Source organism: Schistocerca gregaria, chromosome 1, assembly GCF_023897955.1.
Source record: "Schistocerca gregaria isolate iqSchGreg1 chromosome 1, iqSchGreg1.2, whole genome shotgun sequence".
Classification (NCBI taxonomy): domain Eukaryota; kingdom Metazoa; phylum Arthropoda; class Insecta; order Orthoptera; family Acrididae; genus Schistocerca; species Schistocerca gregaria.
The window spans coordinates 714,627,361-714,645,184 of NC_064920.1; the positions used below are offsets into that span (position 1 = coordinate 714,627,361).

Here is a 17,824-nt window from a genome sequence, read left to right on the forward strand (position 1 = left end):
ATTTTTGTGAGGTAAGTACTTAATTAAATATATAGATTATTGTCAGGATTGCGTCTTATTCAGGGCCATTCTTTTGTATTAATTATTTGAAGTCAGGTTGTAATTTTTTTTGAGCAATCAGACTGTGTTGCGCTAGAATATTGTGGATCAGTGTTGACATGATAAAGAAAAAGAGAAAGTAGGCTCACGATTTTCAGGTTTACTCAGCTGTTTCAGAATCAAATAACGTAGAGTCTTCATCTTCTCAGTCATTCAGCAATGCAAGTACAGATTCACACATTTAAATAAAGAAGTTTCAACGTGAATGAAAATATGAATCATAATGACCAATCACGGCACCAGGTGGCCGTAACTGGAACTGGATGGTGGCGCTGTGACGCTTGGAAATCGTGCACCCCATACTCTGGACATTAATGCTACCAAGTATGGTACTGGTACGGTAATTAGTTTCCGTGTTACGATGTGTTAAATATGAAAAGTTTAATTATAGCCAACCGGTACAAGAAGCAAGAGGGGACTGGAAGACCTAGAAAACATTGCTCGGATTAAAAACGACGTAAGACAGCGATGCAGTCTTTCGTTCCTACTGTTCCATCTCTACATCGACGAAACAATGAAGCAAAAAAAATTTCAAAGGTGGGATTAAAACTCAGGGTGAAAGTGAACAAAAATTACAATATCTTTTGAAAGGAGTGAACAGTCTGATGAGTACAGAATACAGATTGCGAGTAAATCGAAGAAAGATGAAAGCAATGAGCAGTAGCACAAATGACAACAGCGAGTAACTTACCATAATTGGTGATCACGAATTAGATGAAGTTAAGGAATTTCGCTACCTAGGCAGCAAAATAACCTACGACGGACGGACCAAGGACGATATATAAAACAGAGTAGCGATGGCAAAGTGGAAGTTCCTGACCAAGAGAGGTCTACTGGTATCAAACACAGGCCTTAAGTAGAGGAAGAACTTTCTGAGAACATACAATTAGAACACAACATTCTGTGGTAGTGAACCGTGGACAGTGGTAAAACCGGAACAGAAGATAATCGAAACGTTTGAGATGTGGTGCTACTGATCAGTCTGACTGGTGTGATAAGGAATGAGGAGTTTCTACGCAGAATTTCCGAGGAAAGGAACGTATGGAAAACTTTGACAAGAAGAAGGGGCATGACATAAGGGAATAACTTCCATGGTGATAACCGAAACTGTAGGGAGTAAAAACTGTAGGGGAAGACAGAGATTTGACTATATCCATCGCATAATTCAGGATGTAGGGTGCAAATGCTACTGCGAAATGAAAAGGTTGGCACAAGACAGGAGTATGTGGTGGGCCGCATCAGAACAGAAGACTGATGATTAAGTATGTATATAATTTCTCCCATAACGAGCTTGCGTAGAATACTTTTTAGTCGCTAAGGTCATTTGAATTGCGATGACACATGTCAACGACTTTTCGAAGCTTGTGAACGATCGTCTCTTGTCAACTTCCCTAATATAAATACTTAAAAGCTTCGAATGTTATGCACGAGTGGACTGTGTAACTAAACAGAATGATGTACATTTTTGCAACGGGTGTGGGAGTTAAAATATATAGCTGACGTGTTGCCGGCTCCTTTTTGCTAATTAGAATTGACCAGCACAATTCAAGCTAGAACTCATTTGTGATTGATAATAAAGTTGTGTCGATCGCCAAAAAGGCATTCACTTCCACTATTCACTCTATTGCTATTGCAAATTCAGCCCCGAATCTATTTCCAAACCGGGGCAAAAACATTCCTCCATCGCATCTCACTATATTTCGCTCTGTGGAATTCAAAAGTGTATATTTTGTAATGGAAGACAGTCCTGTGCTGCCTCTTCTGCTTCCAGGCGGCGGTTTGACATCCTAGCCCCCCCTAAAAGACACAATTAATAATGGGCGGGATTATTTGTGACCGGGAGAATAAGAACTCTTCGCAAAATTTTCACTCTTTATTGTCTGTTAGCCAAGAACTTTTTCCTTTTTGTCACATAAAATTAAATGTAGGAAACATAAAACCAGCAGAGACAAGACAAGCAAGACAGTACACATTTCCTCAATCCTTAGGCACCAGCATTTTTTTCTCTATAATCCTGCTACAGCTTTCCACGGAGTGCTTTCCTTTCTGCGAAAGAATCTATTACCTTATCAAAGTTGGTCAAACGTTTTGCTACATAGAAAAATCAAACTGTCTTTCTCTAATACTGAAACAGCTATTAATACGAATAGTACCCAAGACTAATGTAGTTTCTCTATTTGATTACGTCTATTTTGTCACTGTCAGCTGCATAAAACGAAATATGCCTTCTAACATTGCAGCAATTGTAACACACTCCAAATAAGCGAGATTTCTTTGGCACAAATGGTCTTTTTTATCTACGTCATTTACATAAACAACAAGGCAGAATATAATTCTCGAAGTACCAATATCAAATAGCTATTACTCCTACTATAAGCAGAAAGCTTTATGTTAGGAAACAGTTTCACGTTTCATTCTATGCTCCAGTTTCTCAAGCATGAGATCGAAAAGTAGTAGTAGTAGTAGTAGTAGTACGAAACTTTTGTGTAAATTTGGAATCGTCATATTCTTCCATATAATTTGTATGATGTAACCCATTTATTCTCCTTCCTCCCTCCTTCTATTAAGCAACCTCGTCATCACTAATTCTGTAACTGTTCCTGCCATTGTCAAAACTTTTTCTCCAGTTTACTTCACTAACCTAGCCAGAACCACTGAGTTAGTTATCCTGCATTTATTCAAATGGCTCTGACCACTATGGGACTTAACATCTGTGGTCATCAGTCCCCTAGACCTTAGAACTACTTAAACATAACTAACCTAAGGACATCACACACATCCATGCCCGAGGCAGAATATCGTTTTCTTGGTACACCGAGAAAATAATATGTAATCTTTCTTACCAGCTGTTCCTTTATTTCCGCTCTGGTAGTCTGAATGTATGGATTTCACTAATAAGTATTACAACCCTGAACATTCGCACTCCTAATGAATCCTACAAACAAACAGCGATAGGTATTCACCCGTTCGGGTTTATTCGGCTCAGCTCCTATAACCTAATCTCCTTTTGTCTGCGGGAAAGCTTTTATTTCTTGATGCGATGAGGATTTCCCTTGCAGAAACAATACGCTATGTACGCATTCAAAAGCCAAATTATGATTCGTTCAGAAATGAACTTGGAATGTGTTCAAAAATTTTCAAAAACCAACAGGGATAAGTTTCAAAATCATATGAACAATCGATAGACTAACGTGCGCTGGGTGCTAGGCGCATTTTAGCAAATGTGATCATTCTATCTTTGTCTAGTCGGCTTGTGCAGGTGGCATCCGACTTATTCTGCTGCTTTCCAGGGGATGTTTGTCTGCATGATAAAGATTCTTCTATTCATCATTTAATTATTTATTAACTGGATTAACTGAATAACATAACATTGTCGTCCACATACACCACGGCTAAGAAAAATATTAACATCACTACCATTTAGGCGAAACTTTCACTACGATTTAGACAAAACCTTCATTGACACACAAATCTATTAAGATAGAGACTTATTATCACTATGAGCGCACACTGAGGGAGTTTGGGACTGCGTTTCGTCAACTTGCCACAACCCGTAATTCGTTAGTCTGGTGTGCATTTATTCCACTACACGAAATGAGAAATCAAATACACTACTGGCCATTAAAATTGCTGCACCAAGAAGAAATGAAGATGATAAACCGGTATTCATTGGACAAATATATTATACTAGAACTGACATGTGATTACATTTTCACGCAATTTGGGTGCATAGATCCTGAGAAATCAGTACCCAGAACAACCACCTCTCGCCGTAATAACGACCTTGATACGCCTGAGCATTGAGTCAAACAGATCTTGGTTGGCGTGTACAGGTACAGCTGCCCATGCAGCTTCATCACGATGCTAGAGTTCATCTAGAGTAGTGACTGGCGTATTGTGACGAGCCAGTTGCTCGGCCACCATTGACCAGACGTTATCAATTGATGAGAGATCTGGAGAATGTGCTGGAAAACGCCCGTTCAGGACCTGCAACATGCGGTCGTGCATTATCCTGCTGAAATGTAGGGTTTCGCAGGGACTGAATGAAGGGTAGAGCCACGGGGCGTAACACATCTCAAATGTAACGTCCACTGTTCAAAGTGCCGTCAATGGGAACAAGAGGCGACCGAGACGTGTAACCAATGGCACCCCATACCATCACGCCGGGTGATACGCCAGTATGGCGATGACGAATATACGCTTCCAATGTGCGCTCAACGCAATGTCGCCAAACACGGATGCGACCATTATGATGCTGTAAACAGAACCTGGATTCATCCGAAAAAATGACGTTTTGCCATTCGTGCACCCAGGTTCGTCGTTGAGTACACCATCGCAGGCGCTCCTGTCTGTGATGCAGCGTCAAGGGTAACCGCAACCATGGTCTCCGAACTGATAGTCTATGCTGCTGCAAACGTTGTCGATCTGTTCGTGCAGATGGTTGTCTTGCAAACGTCGCCATCTGTTGACTCAGGGATCGAGACGTGGCTGCACGATCCGTTACAGCCATGCGGATAAGATGCCTGTCATCTTGACTGCTAGTTACCCTCCTGAACCCACCGGTTCCATATTCTGCTAGCAGTCATTGGATCTCGACCAACGCGAGCAGCAATGTCTCGATACGATAAACAGTAATTGCAATAAGTTACAATCTGACCTTTATCAAAGTCTGAAACGTGATGTTAAGCATTTCTCCTCCTTATACGAGGGATCACAACAACGTTTCACCAGGCAACGCCGGTCGACTGCTGTTCGTGTATGAGAAATCGGATGGAAACTTTCCTCATGTCAGCACGTTTTAGGTGTCGCCACCGGCGCCAACCTTGTGTGAATGCTCTAAAAAGCTAATCATTTGCATATCACAGCATCCTCTTCCCGTCGGTTAAATTTCGCGTTTGTAGCACGTCATCTTCGTGGTGTAGCAATTTTAATGGCCAGTAGAGTACAATAAGACAGAAATATAATAAGATATAGAGTACTGGGGAGAGAGCAGAGATTAACTACTCGCACTGAGATCTTTAACGGACACGACGTCACCTTTTGCGTAGAGGAAAACGTTTCACTTTCTAAACTTCTTCCGTGTGTGCGTGCCTAGCTTACTGAGCTCGTCTATTGTGCCGATGACCACGTGGCTCTGGTCAAACACATCACACGGTATCCTGCGTGCAAAATCGACCTAACGCGTGTGTGGAAAGGTCCGTGTAGCGGTAAGGATCACTGAATCGATTCCGTTCGGCATCTGATTTTATCGGCGGTAGGTAACAGTCGGTCGCTTTAAGATCGGCACTGTGCACGTGGTCCACACGAAGACTCATAGGTCACAGAGAACAAACCGTCACGAAATTCACTCACCAGAACGGAGGTCTTATCCTTCGTTAATCTAGTCATTTCACACGCTGTAAGGGCTTGCAGTTAATGTAATAGGGAAATGTAAGATACTTAGACTTCAGCACTGGCTACTGACGAGGAACAAGGAACAGAGACCTCTCCTACACATTTTATGGCAAATCTTAATGAATTTCACAGAAAGCAGACATGAAGTCTTTCGCTATGCATCGATGTGCTAGAAACAGAATGGATTAGTGCTCCCTTACCGTTCTTCTTACACTCTGGACCCCGTCTGGTGAATATACGTGTACCTAACGTCTTTACTGGTCTTCAGTGAAGGGGATGAACGCGCCAAAAAAAACTGCCGTTACCTCCAAGCTTTCTTCAATCAACCGACTATCTCTGGTCACTAAGTTGGTATTACTGCGTAGAGCCGTAGAGGGCACGGCAGAGCCGCGTCGTATGAAAGGTGGCGGAGCCGCCGCCTGAGTTATTGCGTTCACGTCGTCGCGACTTTAATACTATCACAGAAACTTATATTGTTACTATTGTTATTATGAAACGGCACAAATCGTGTCATCTCAGTTCATGAACAACAGAGGAGTCGAAGACCTTCCACTTTGACTAATGAGTTAGTGCAAAAAATCGCGGAAGCTGTTCGTGAAGACCGCCAATTGCCAATGGATGAAATTTCTGCGATTTTTCCATAATCCTCCAGAACTCTCTAATACAAGACACTCACAGAAACTCTGGGATACCAGAAACTGTGCGCAAGATGGATCCCAAAACAGCTGACAGAGCAGCATAAGAAAAATTGAGTCAGTAGCTCCTGCGAGTTTCTTGAGCGAATTGGAAGGTGAGGATTTGCTGGGCTCTTTTGTTATTGGAGATGAAGAGGGTGTGGTTCATTACACGCCTGAGACAAAAAGACAGTCGTCGCAGTGGCGTCACACCGGTTCCCCATCTGCTAATAATTCAAAACCACAATTTTCGGGCAAAAAATATCATGGCCTCAATGTTTTGCGGCCGAAAAGGCATCATTTTGGTCGAATTTCTGCTCAGGTGGAGACCATCAATGCACAGCGATATTGTGAGACCCTAATAAAACTTGAAAGGAGTATTCAAAACGAATACTGACAAGAGGAATGTGCTTGGGTCTACGAATCCCGTCCTCGCACATTCTTAGCCATTAAGGCGCTCTTGGACTCACCTTATTGGGATATTTTGAACTATGTCCCGTATTCTCGTGACTTGGCGTCTTCAAGTTAGCATCTTTCCACCTCCCTGAAGATACACATGAGTGGCATTAAGATTTTAATCCACGATCAGGTGCAGGAAGAGGTTCTGAAGTGGGGGACGGAGCTGGCGGGAGAGTTCTTTGAGGAGGGCATTGAACAGGATGGTGAGTACGTCGAATAATAGTCTACAGGTATATCAACAAAATCCTGCAATTCTTTCTCCAGATACACTTTTTCTAAAAAGACGTAAAAATCTAGCACACTTACTTTCTGACATGCCTCGTACGTCGCGTCGCACATGTGCGGCTGAAAACGTTCAACTGTAGCCTAGTTGCAAGAGATCTGTTTGCAGTGCATTACGCAGTAAAGAAGAGAATCGAAGGATTTTAGTTGTGGTGGCGTGGTAGGATATTGCCAATTAGATGAATCGATAAGGTAAGAAATGAAGTTCTCCACAGGATCGCCGAGGAACGTGTGGCAAACGGAAAAGACAGAGTGATAAGATATACGTTTTTTTAAGACATCAAGGTAAAACTTCCTTGGTACTTGAAGTTGTAGAGAGTGAAACCCGTAGGGCAAGATAGAACTTGGAACAGAACCAACAAACAGCAGAGAACGTGACGTGCAGCTGCTACTCTCAGATGAGGAAGTTGCCACAGGAGAGTAGTTAGTGGCACGCTACATATAACAAACCAGTCGGAAGACCGATGAAAAAAAGCGGATATGCTTATTGAATGGGATAGTGGCCACCGTTATGATACTAAACGATTAAATACTCCGCGTCCTAATGCTGCTGAGCACCTGAAGGATAATTTGGAAAATATTTCGAGTAGATTTCCCCACCATGTTATAGTTCTGGGTGGAGATTTTAATTTGCCGGATATAGACTGGGAGGCTCAAACGTTCATAACGGGTGGCAGGGACAAAGAATCCCGTGAAATTTTTTAAAGTGCTTTATCTGAAAACTACGTTGAGCAGTTAAACAGAGAACCGACTCGTGGCGATAACATATTAGACTTTCTGGTGACAAACAGACCCGAACTATTTGAAACAGTTAAAGCAGAACAGGGAATCTGCGATCATAAAGCGGTTACGGCATCGATGATTTCAGCCGTAAATAGAAATATTAAAAAGGTAGCAATATTTTTCTGTTTAGCAAAACTGACAAAAAGCAGATTACAGAGTACCCGACGTCTCAACACAAAAGTTTTGTCTCAAGTACAGATAGTGTTGAGGATCAGTGGACAAAGTTCAAAACCATCGTACAATATGCGTTAGATGAGTATGTGCCAATCAAGATCGTAAGAGATGGAAAAGAGCCACCGTGGTACAACAAACGAGTTAGAAAACTGCTGCGGAAGCAAAGGGAACTTCACAGCAAACATAAACATAGCCAAAGCCTTGCAGACAAACAAAAATTACGCGAAGCGAAATGTAGTGTGAGGAGCGTTATGCGAGAGGCGTTCAATGAATTCGAAAGTAAAGTTCTATGTACTGACCTGGCAGAAAATCCTAAGAAATTTTGGTCTTATGTCAAAGCAGTAGGTGGATCAAAACAAAATGTCCAGACACTCTGTGACCAAAATAGTACTGAAACAGAGGATGACAGACTAAAGGCCGAAATACTAAATGTCTTTTTCCAAAGCTGTTTCACAGAGGAAGCTTGCACTGTAGTTCCTTCTCTAGATTGTCGTACAGATGACAAAATGGTAGATATAGAAATAGACGACAGAGGAATAGAGAAACAATTAAAATCGCTCAAAAGACGAAAGGCGGCTGGACCTGATGGGACACCAGTTCGATTTTACATAGAGTACGCGAAGGAACTTGCCCCCCCTTCTTGCAGCGGTGTACCGTAGGTCTCTAGAAGAGCGTAGCGTTCCAAAGGATTGGAAAAGGGCACAGGTCATCCCCGTTTTCAAGAAGGGACGTCGAACAGATGTGCAGAACTATAGTCCTATATCTCTAACGTCGATCAGTTGTAGAATTTTGGAACACGTATTATGTTCGAGTATAATGACTTTTCTGGAGACTAGAAATCTACTCTGCAGCAATCAGCATGGGTTTCGAAAAAGACGGTCGTATGAAACCCAGCTTGCGCTATTCGTCCACGAGACTCAGAGGGCCATAGACACGGGTTCACAGGTAGATGCCGTGTTTCTTGACTTCCGCAAGGCGTTCGACACAGTTCCCCACAGTCGTTTAATGAACAAAGTAAGAGCATATGGACTATCAGACCAATTGTGTGATTGGATTGAGGAGTTAGTAGATAACAGAACGCAGCATGTCATTCTGAATGGAGAGAAGTCTTCCGAAATGAGAGTGACTTCAGGTGTGCCGCAGGGGAGTGTCGTGGGACACAATATACATACGGTAGACCAGTGGTACCCAACTTGGGGGTAATTAGCCCTTGAGGGGTAAAATGAAATTTTCTGAGGGGTAAAAAGTAAACGGTTCGATTCTGCTTAAATCACGAAACTAAATTATTTTAAAAAGATCATCACTATAATCACAATTCTGTAAGACACTCTAAACATTCATGGTGGTGTCTGATTGTTCTATATCGTGTCTCCCTACCACTTTCGCACAACGACGCTCTGAGCGTGTTTTTTTTAGGGAATTAACTAGTTTGAACCTGGGACCTGTTGCTGGTAAGGAGACGCCAGACCACACATGACATGTAGAATTCAGAAGAGTTCAGTGAGACTAGCGATGATATAACCAAATAGTAAATGATCTCAGCGTCAGCTCCACTGCACTCCCTGTAAAAGAATCTTAATACTAACTAAATTTAGTGGAAAGGGTTCAAGGCTTTCCTATTTTTAGTTAGCTGGTAAAATAACGTCGAAAAAGCAGTTAAGTTTACCATTGGAAATTTTATTCTACTCACAAAACATCGTTTATAAATTGCACTATTGATAAAAGGAAATGTTTTAATACAGGATGGTAAAAACCAACTGCGTTCAACAAAAATGTGAACGAATATTCCCTAAATGGGTTTCCAAGTTCTACAATCGATCGAAGGATGACCTTTGCCATATCACATCTATAATCTAGGTTTAAATTAAGTTTCACAAAAGAGAAAACTATCAAAATGGTCTACAGTTACCCTCAATTATCTTTAATTACTTATCTAACTTGTCATAAATTACAGTGGCTGATGTGGCTTCTCAATAACTATATAACACAAAAATCATCGCGTTTCAGATCTTTACTTCAAGTGGCAAATGTGAACACCATGAGCTTTAATTGACGATCGACACTAGTATTACGCAAAAAGGGGTGTAACAGATGAGTCCTCTGCAGTTCTGAGTGAAGCTTTATGCGCTCAAATATGCGGCATCGCGTGCGTTCATTACCTTGTCGGTGTTTAAGCAGCGTCAGGGCGGCAGCGGCCGGCGCAGCAGCCATCCAGCTCGCCGTCTCGGAACCAACCCTCTTAACTTCTCGTTACTACAATTTACCGAATTTGGTTTAAAAAAACTATCTGGCTGTGTTTTCATCTGACCAATCAGGATCTCAATGTTAACCTTTAGCTCCGCCTACAAAAATTCTGTCTATCCAATGAGAAACGTTATACGTTTCGTGGTGGGGCAATGTTTTTTAAAGTTTGCAATGTAACAGAGACGCTAAAAAGTCTCACGCTAAAACCTGCAGCTAGTGTGGTCCTTTTAGCGTTATCGTAAGATCTATACTGCTCTTCTGGAGGGCTCTATCTTTTAACATGGGCTGGGGAGTGATCCTAATGTAACAGACACGCGAAAAAGTCTCACGCTAAAACTTGCGGGTGGTAGTGGCCCTTTTTGTGTTATCGTAAGATCTATACTGCTTTTCTGGAGGGCTCTAGCTTTTAACATGGGCTGGGGGTGGTCCTTGACATACCTGAGACGCGAAAAAGCCTCACGCTAAAACGTGCGGGTTGTATAGTCGTACAGGTAGGCTCGAGGCGTGGGTGCCCAGCCCCTCCCTTATCTAGCTTAACACGGTTCTGCTCTCGGCTTCTGTCCTCGTTTCTCCCCTCGGAACTGCGTCTGCCTCACGGTGGGAAGGTACGACATGCATTTAGGCATTCTTGTGTTAGTCTGTGGTATTCCATTTGCTCACTCGTTACTCGTATTACTTTGGTTAATTTAATGTCACAATTTATTCGGAGCTATGTGACATACTACTGGATTTGCTTATCATGTCAGAGTTTTCATGTAAGGTGTTGGATTTGCCTGACACCTTACAATACTAATATTGACTATATAAGTTATAATGCGATGGAGGTTACAGGTTCCTCACATAGTCCATCCACTACACACCTATATTGTGCTTTGTCCCGTATATCGCTGGTGATAAAAGTGAGACATATAAGCAACAAATGCCAAATATCTCAAGAAAACGTCTTCTCCAAGTTGTACACAGTACCTGCAGTGGTCTAGAAGTTGCTTCATTACTCGCTTCAAAATGCGTAAATGAATTAATTGACAGCACAACACAGAAGTAACTAAACAAGAGCTACTATAGTGCTGTACAGTGTATTCTTATTATTATTATTATTATTATTATTATTATTATTACAGTTAGTGGCTGTGATCAGATAGGCCGGCCATTGTGGCCGAGAGGTTCTAGGCTCTTCAGTCCGGAACCACGCTGCTGCTACGGTCGCAGGTTCGAATCCTGCCTCGGGCATGGATGTGTGTGATGTCCTTAGGTTAGTTAGGTTTAAGTAGTTCTAAGTCTAGGGGACTGATGACCTCAGATGTTAAGTCCCGCAATGCCTAGAGCCATTTGAACCATTTTTTTGTGATCAGGTACAAAACATTACAGCCTGAAGTCTTACAATTTCTACCAGTTCAAAAGATAGGAGTGCAGCAATCAAGTGATCACGAATGTGTAGTGCACACATTTTAACTTGGTTGATTTTAAATGGGGTTGCAGTGTGCAGGTCAGGCAAATGCCGCAGTGGAGAGGAGTAACGCAGCGGAAGTACGTTTTGTAACAAGTGCATAGTTTGCTTTTTTTGATTCAAATGGCTCTGAGCACAATGGTACTTAACTGCTGAGGTCATCAGTTCCTTAGAACTTAGAACTACTTAAACCTAACCTAAGGACATCACACACATCCATGGCCGAGGCAGGATTCGAACCTGCGACCGCAGCGGTCGCGCGGTTCCAGACTGTAGCGCCTAGAACCGCTCGGCCACTCTGGCCGGCATGCTTACTTTCTTATTTGAGAAGGAGTTGTGGGTAGCACTTGCGATGCACCTCGAATTCCTTCGTCATTCATTCTCTCTCTCTCTCTCACACACACACACTCACACACACACGCACACACTCAACTAAATATCATTCATCCTTAAATAGAAGCGTTCCAAGAAAAGTTTTGCATTCTACAGTTACGCAGGTACTAAAGTTGACGATAATGTGGGGGAGGGTGGAGGCACCAGATTGTGTCTGACTGCACTCGGGGGTAATGGTCTAAGAAAGCGTGTAAAGGTCGTTAGCGCGAGGCAGCGGTGGACGGTCATTGACATGGGGAGCAGTACAGAGAACTCTGGCGTTGGCGCTCATAATGGAAAGTGGATAGATGATATTAGAAAATACACATGAGCAACGTGGACGAGTATAACTAAGGCCGCAATTCCCTGAAACGACTTCAGGTAGTGTCTCTGCAGCAATGGATGCCAGATCTCTCATGGTCATCATGATGAAATGACTTGCCTAAGAGGGAATGCTTCTTTCAAGCAGTCGTAGAAATTTTTATGTTGGTAGAACACTGGAAATTCAACGTTGGGACTGCTGATTATGTTTTCCAGCAAGAGAATGTACAGAAAACTACAGGAAGAAGAAACTTATTAAACAAATTGATTGCTTTAACCAAATCAGTAGTGTGATATCTGACACCTGTCGCTCACTCTGCAGAGAAAATTTGAGTTCTTAGCAACACTATCATACGTTGTTGCGGGGCAGATTGTTAGGCAACCAATTTCTGTGCCAAAGAAAGCTTTCAACAAATATCAAAAAGTACGTACTAGACATCATATATTAACCAGAATGAGATTTCCACTCTGCAGCGGAGGGTGCGCTGATATGAAACTTCCTGGCAGATTAAAACTGTGTGCCCGACCGAGACTCGAACTCGGGACCTTTGCTTTTCGCGGGCAAGTGCTCTACCATCTGAGCTACCGAAGCACGACTCACGTCCGGTACTCACAGCTTTACTTCTGCCAGTATCTCGTCTCCTACCTTCCAAACTTTACAGAAGCTCTTCTTCGAACATAGCAGAACTAGTACTCCTGAAAGATAGGATATAGCGGAGACATGGCTTAGCCACAGCCTGGGGGATGTTTCCAGAATGAGATTTTCACTCTGCAGCGGAGTGTGCGCTGATAATCTGCCAGGAAGTTCTGGAAACATCCCCCAGGCTGTGGCTAAGCCATGTCAGATGGTAGAGCACTTGACCACGAAAGGCAAAGGTCCCGAGTTCGAGTCTCGGTCGGGCACACAGTTTTAATCTGCCAGGAAGTTTCATCATATATTAAGTTCACGTGTTTGTTCTGCAATGTCGTTTCAATACCATGCCTGCATTCATGATTATCAAAAGATAATAATGCCCTTTTTCAGACACTATATTATGCCAAAATACGTATAACATCCATCTTAACAGTGCTTGGACGTAGATGTTCGCAGATAAAAAGAGTGTATGGATGAAATTATCCTGCCAAAATTAAAAATTCTTGTGCACAGAGTGTAGTAAAATACAATAAATGAAACAGAACGTATACCACACTTCACATGAAATTTTTGCCAATGACATTACATTCTGTCCCGTTCAGTCATGCATTACCTCAGTTGTCACCAATGAAGTTCATTTCTCACACTTACGTGCCGATAAAAGCTCTTTTCATTAATTTTTACTTCATTAATCATATATTTTTAGCTAATCTGTTTCGTGTATGACCACCAACCATCTTTGGCCAGAGCATATATAGTCAGTGGGTATTACATTAGTGAGCTATGTTGTTTTTTATTATAATGCCTAACGTACAAACTCATGTATGTTGGAACAGAAACAATCCTTTAGAATACAAAACGATGGCTACGGCTTGCTTGTAGCGAAGTTAACACCGTTCTACAAATCCTTATACAAGTATATTTATTATACGATTCTTGTATTAGTGCAATAATAAGCATAAATATGTTTCACCCAGCACTCACTCTCACCACCGCTCAAACCAACTCGTGTGTAGGTGATCCTATTCAGTATATTTATTATTGATCCGTTTTTGGTATACATAATAGCATATATTATTATTTTTAAAAACAGATCAAATCACAGTGTCATGTAGTTTAAACAATACAAGTCAGAAATCAAATGAAGTAATGTAGGCATTCTTTATATTTTCTTGTCGTTTGCTGCTTCTAAGTCATTTGGAGTGTGGTCCGTCTTAACCTGCCATCACAGACACTTAAGGAAAAAGGAAAATAAATAAATACTATTTATGATTCCCTCGACTTAAAATTAACCTCCTTGCCAGAGTAGGTCCTACCACACGCAATAACATACCCAAACACATAACAAACGAACTAATATGAAACTACGTACATACATAAAACACAAACAAAAGACGAACGAAAAGCACATAGCGCACAGTTGGCATCACTATATTCGGTAAACACATGCAACAAACACACACCGAAACTGAGGTGTTAAATTGAAATATGTTCGAAGACGCCTAAAATAGATCCTGATTTATGCAGGCAACCAAGTACAACTCCAGAAATATCACTAATGGAATAATAAGATCACAAACTCATAAGTGGAACCGAGTAGTAATTTAACCTTGCGTAACTAGCGCTGCAAAGCGTTATTTACTATCGATTCAAAGAATAACGAAAGAAACTGCAATATGGGAACGTATCTGTAATCATTTTCTAACACAACTGTTATATCCATAATATGAACATGTATTACAGGCTACTGCAGGCGCCTGACGGAAGAAGGAAGCGCGACAGGAATAGTGTTTCATTTCGTTTGATATACGAACCAAATCTCAAATATCGCAAAGACGGACTACATATTATTTTTTAAAGTATATGGATATATTTGAGAAATAAAATTAACATGGATTTCGCTTATGTACAGATTATGCAGAAAATGCACTTTACAATAATCTTTGTACAGCATAAGACGAAGAATTAGCATTACACGTTACAGTTAGTGATCGTGATGTTGCCTTTCGTATGTTTTTCTGCTTTATTGACGGGTAGACAAGGGACTTGCCACAAACTCACAAATGAAATACATGACAATTGAAAAGTCACCCACTGGCACAGCCTCCGTATTTTTTGCACGTTTTATAAAGAGGTACGCTAATTGGTGCAGTAGATGAGTAGTTTGCTCGCTTTACAGTGTCTGTACAAAAGTGGTCATAGTATTTACTCCACGCCAGCGCGTAATTCACGACTTTCTGAGCCAATACTCACACGATCCACACAGTCTTTGTATTTTGATAGCGCTTACGTTGTGGTAACCCGTTTTTGGTTCAAATGGCTCTGAGCACTATGGGACTTAATATCTGAGGTCATCAGTCCCCTAGAACTTAGAACTACTTAAATCTAACGAACCTAAGGACATTACACACATCCATGCCCGAGGCAGGATTCGAACCTGCGATCGTAGCGGTCGCGCGGTTCCAGACTGAAGCGTCTAGAACTGCTAGGCCAAAATGGCCGGATACCCCGTTTTTCAGAAGAACTTTTGCGTCAAATGTGAATGATGTTGCAGTGCACGCATTCGAACAGGATATGTGTGTGAGGCAGTTATGAGAGTGCCGGCAAGTGCCAGCAGCGGCTGCGCAGCTTACCTGCTCTCCAGATACCGCCGGAGGCACTGCTATCGACTCGCGTCTCCTTCCTTATCGTCGCTTTCCGCTTATATGAGATCAGCTGATTCAGCCCGCTCTCGCCACACCCTGGTATACGACGTCGTCTGCCGGCGCCCGACCTCCAGTCATTATCTGTTATCGTTCTTTTTCGTATTGTCTTCTATCAGAGCATATTCTTAAATTCAGCCTCTGACATTTTCACTTCCACTACTACTCCAGACTGGCTGAAAAGCTACGTTATGGTGCGGAAAAATTGTAATACCAGGACTCGATGAATCCAGACGCGAAAGATGTGTAGGACGGCGTACCGGCAAAATGCGGTTTAAGATTACTGAGCAGCGAAGTCTCTTTGGTGATCAATAAGGTCAGTGCAACGCCAAGATCAGCTGCTGAATGGTAGCAGTAGAAGTGTGGAAACTCCGTCTTCGTACTGCGCCACAGTGATGAGTCTGGATGTTAGAGGCACACACTGAAAAATTAGTCACCCTGAGGAGAAATCGCGCTAAAAGCGTGTAACACCGCATCTGGCCTTCATGCCTCAGATCGACAAGGAAAAGAGTACATAAGTTCCTTCAGGTTTGCCCTATCCGGCTGAAGGTATTCAGTGATGCCGCCCGGGGTGGTAGAGCGGTTCTAGGCGCTACAGTCTGGAACCGCGCCTTCGCTACGGTCGCAGGTTCGAATCCTGCTCGGTCATGGATGTGTGTGATGTCCGTAGGTTAGTTTAATTAGTTCTAAGTTCTAGGGGACTGCTGACATTAGAAATTAAGTCCCATAGTGCTCACAGCCCATTTTATTCGCCGGCCACTGTGGCCGAGCGGTTCTAGGCGCATCAGTCCGGAACCGCGCTGCTGCTGCTGCGGTCGCAGGTTCGAATCCTGCCTTGGGCGTGGATGTGTGTGATGTTCTTAGGTTAGTTAGGTTTAAGTAGCTCTAAGTCTAGGGGACTGATGACCTCAGATGTTAAGTTCCATAGTGCTTAGAGCCATTTGAACCATTTTATTCAGTGATGATCAGAGGTCGCTCAGCTACGAAAGTGAGGGGATGTTGATTGCTATTGTTCACACGCTGTTCCAAACAGACCCACGTGTTTTCTGTGGGATTAAGATCGCGTGATTTAGTGGGCCGCTGGGTTGCGATAGGATGACTGAGAGTTGGCCAATCAACGAAGCACACAGGGTGGCCAACGGTACCGGAACACCAGCGAACACAACACATTACAAGGTCTAATAGGATGCAGCGATCACACACCCTTCTGGTCAATGTAGACCATAAGAACTCAATAACATGTACATTCACAATGAATAAAATTATAAACAGCCGACCAGTTGCAATGGATAAAGAATTCTTTACCTAGGTTTCGACAAATATAAATTTGTCTTCTTCAGAAGGTGGCCTAAGAACAATGAACATCATAGCTTACATTAGAAAAGTATGAAACTTAAGTCAAGAATAGATTTAACACAAATTAGAAAACTCTTGCATTACAGAAGTATGATAACGACGACTGGTACTTACAATTTTACATTAGTAAGGACTAATGTACCATCGCCGTTTTTACAAATGTCGGCATAGATCCATTTGTCAAAATTGAAATATAGCCCTAGAGTTAGGGTTTGTCACGTAAATATAAATTAGTACATGGATCTTGCAGAGCTCACAACCGACTGAGTGTAATCGGCGAGCGTAGTTACTCTGAGACCAGGGCAGGTGGCGCTCATGGAGCGAACCATGTGCCAATTGGCGTACAAAGGCAACGTCTAAATTATCAGTATTAATAACGTCCTTAGATAAAGTAACAATAAAAAGAAGGAAGGCGTTTAACACTCCCGTTATAACACTACGGGAGCATTGGTACAATTAATGTAGTTATACATCAAAAAGGCAGGTGGCGCTTACGCCGAGAGAATTACGCCCAGTGGCATTCACAATGAAGTTTTCACTCTGCAGTGGATCGTGTGCCGATGTGAAACTTCGTGGCAGATTGAAACTGTATGACGGGCGGGGACGGCTGGAACAGAGGAGCCCTAGTACGGGAAGTCTCCGCCGCTATAGCCGAGTGGGATGGCTGCCGTCATGGGACTCCACACGCTGCGAAATGTTTCATCAACTTGGAACACGGAATCAGTACGTAGATGGGCCATGCACGTGGAATGGCGTGCAGCATTTGCTTACATTTTCCTTTCTTTATTATCTATCGTCATACTATTAGTTTCAAACTCTATTTCATGGTTTCGAAGGTACTCTTGTTCTGTTGTTGCTACGGAGGTAAATCCTAATTCTGTTT

At 42.4% G+C, this 17,824-nt stretch overlaps 1 protein-coding gene across 1 annotated transcript in view; it reads right to left on the reverse strand.

Annotated features, from left to right (window-relative positions):
- LOC126365964 (lipopolysaccharide-induced tumor necrosis factor-alpha factor homolog) overlaps window positions 1–15,577 on the reverse strand; it is a 175,115-nt gene extending 159,538 nt beyond the window's left edge. The window contains exon 1 of the mRNA XM_050008770.1: window positions 15,517–15,577. The gene's annotated coding sequence lies outside the window, so the exon portion shown is untranslated. The remainder of the gene's footprint in view (window positions 1–15,516) is intronic.
- Between the last annotated feature and the right edge of the window lie 2,247 nt (window positions 15,578–17,824).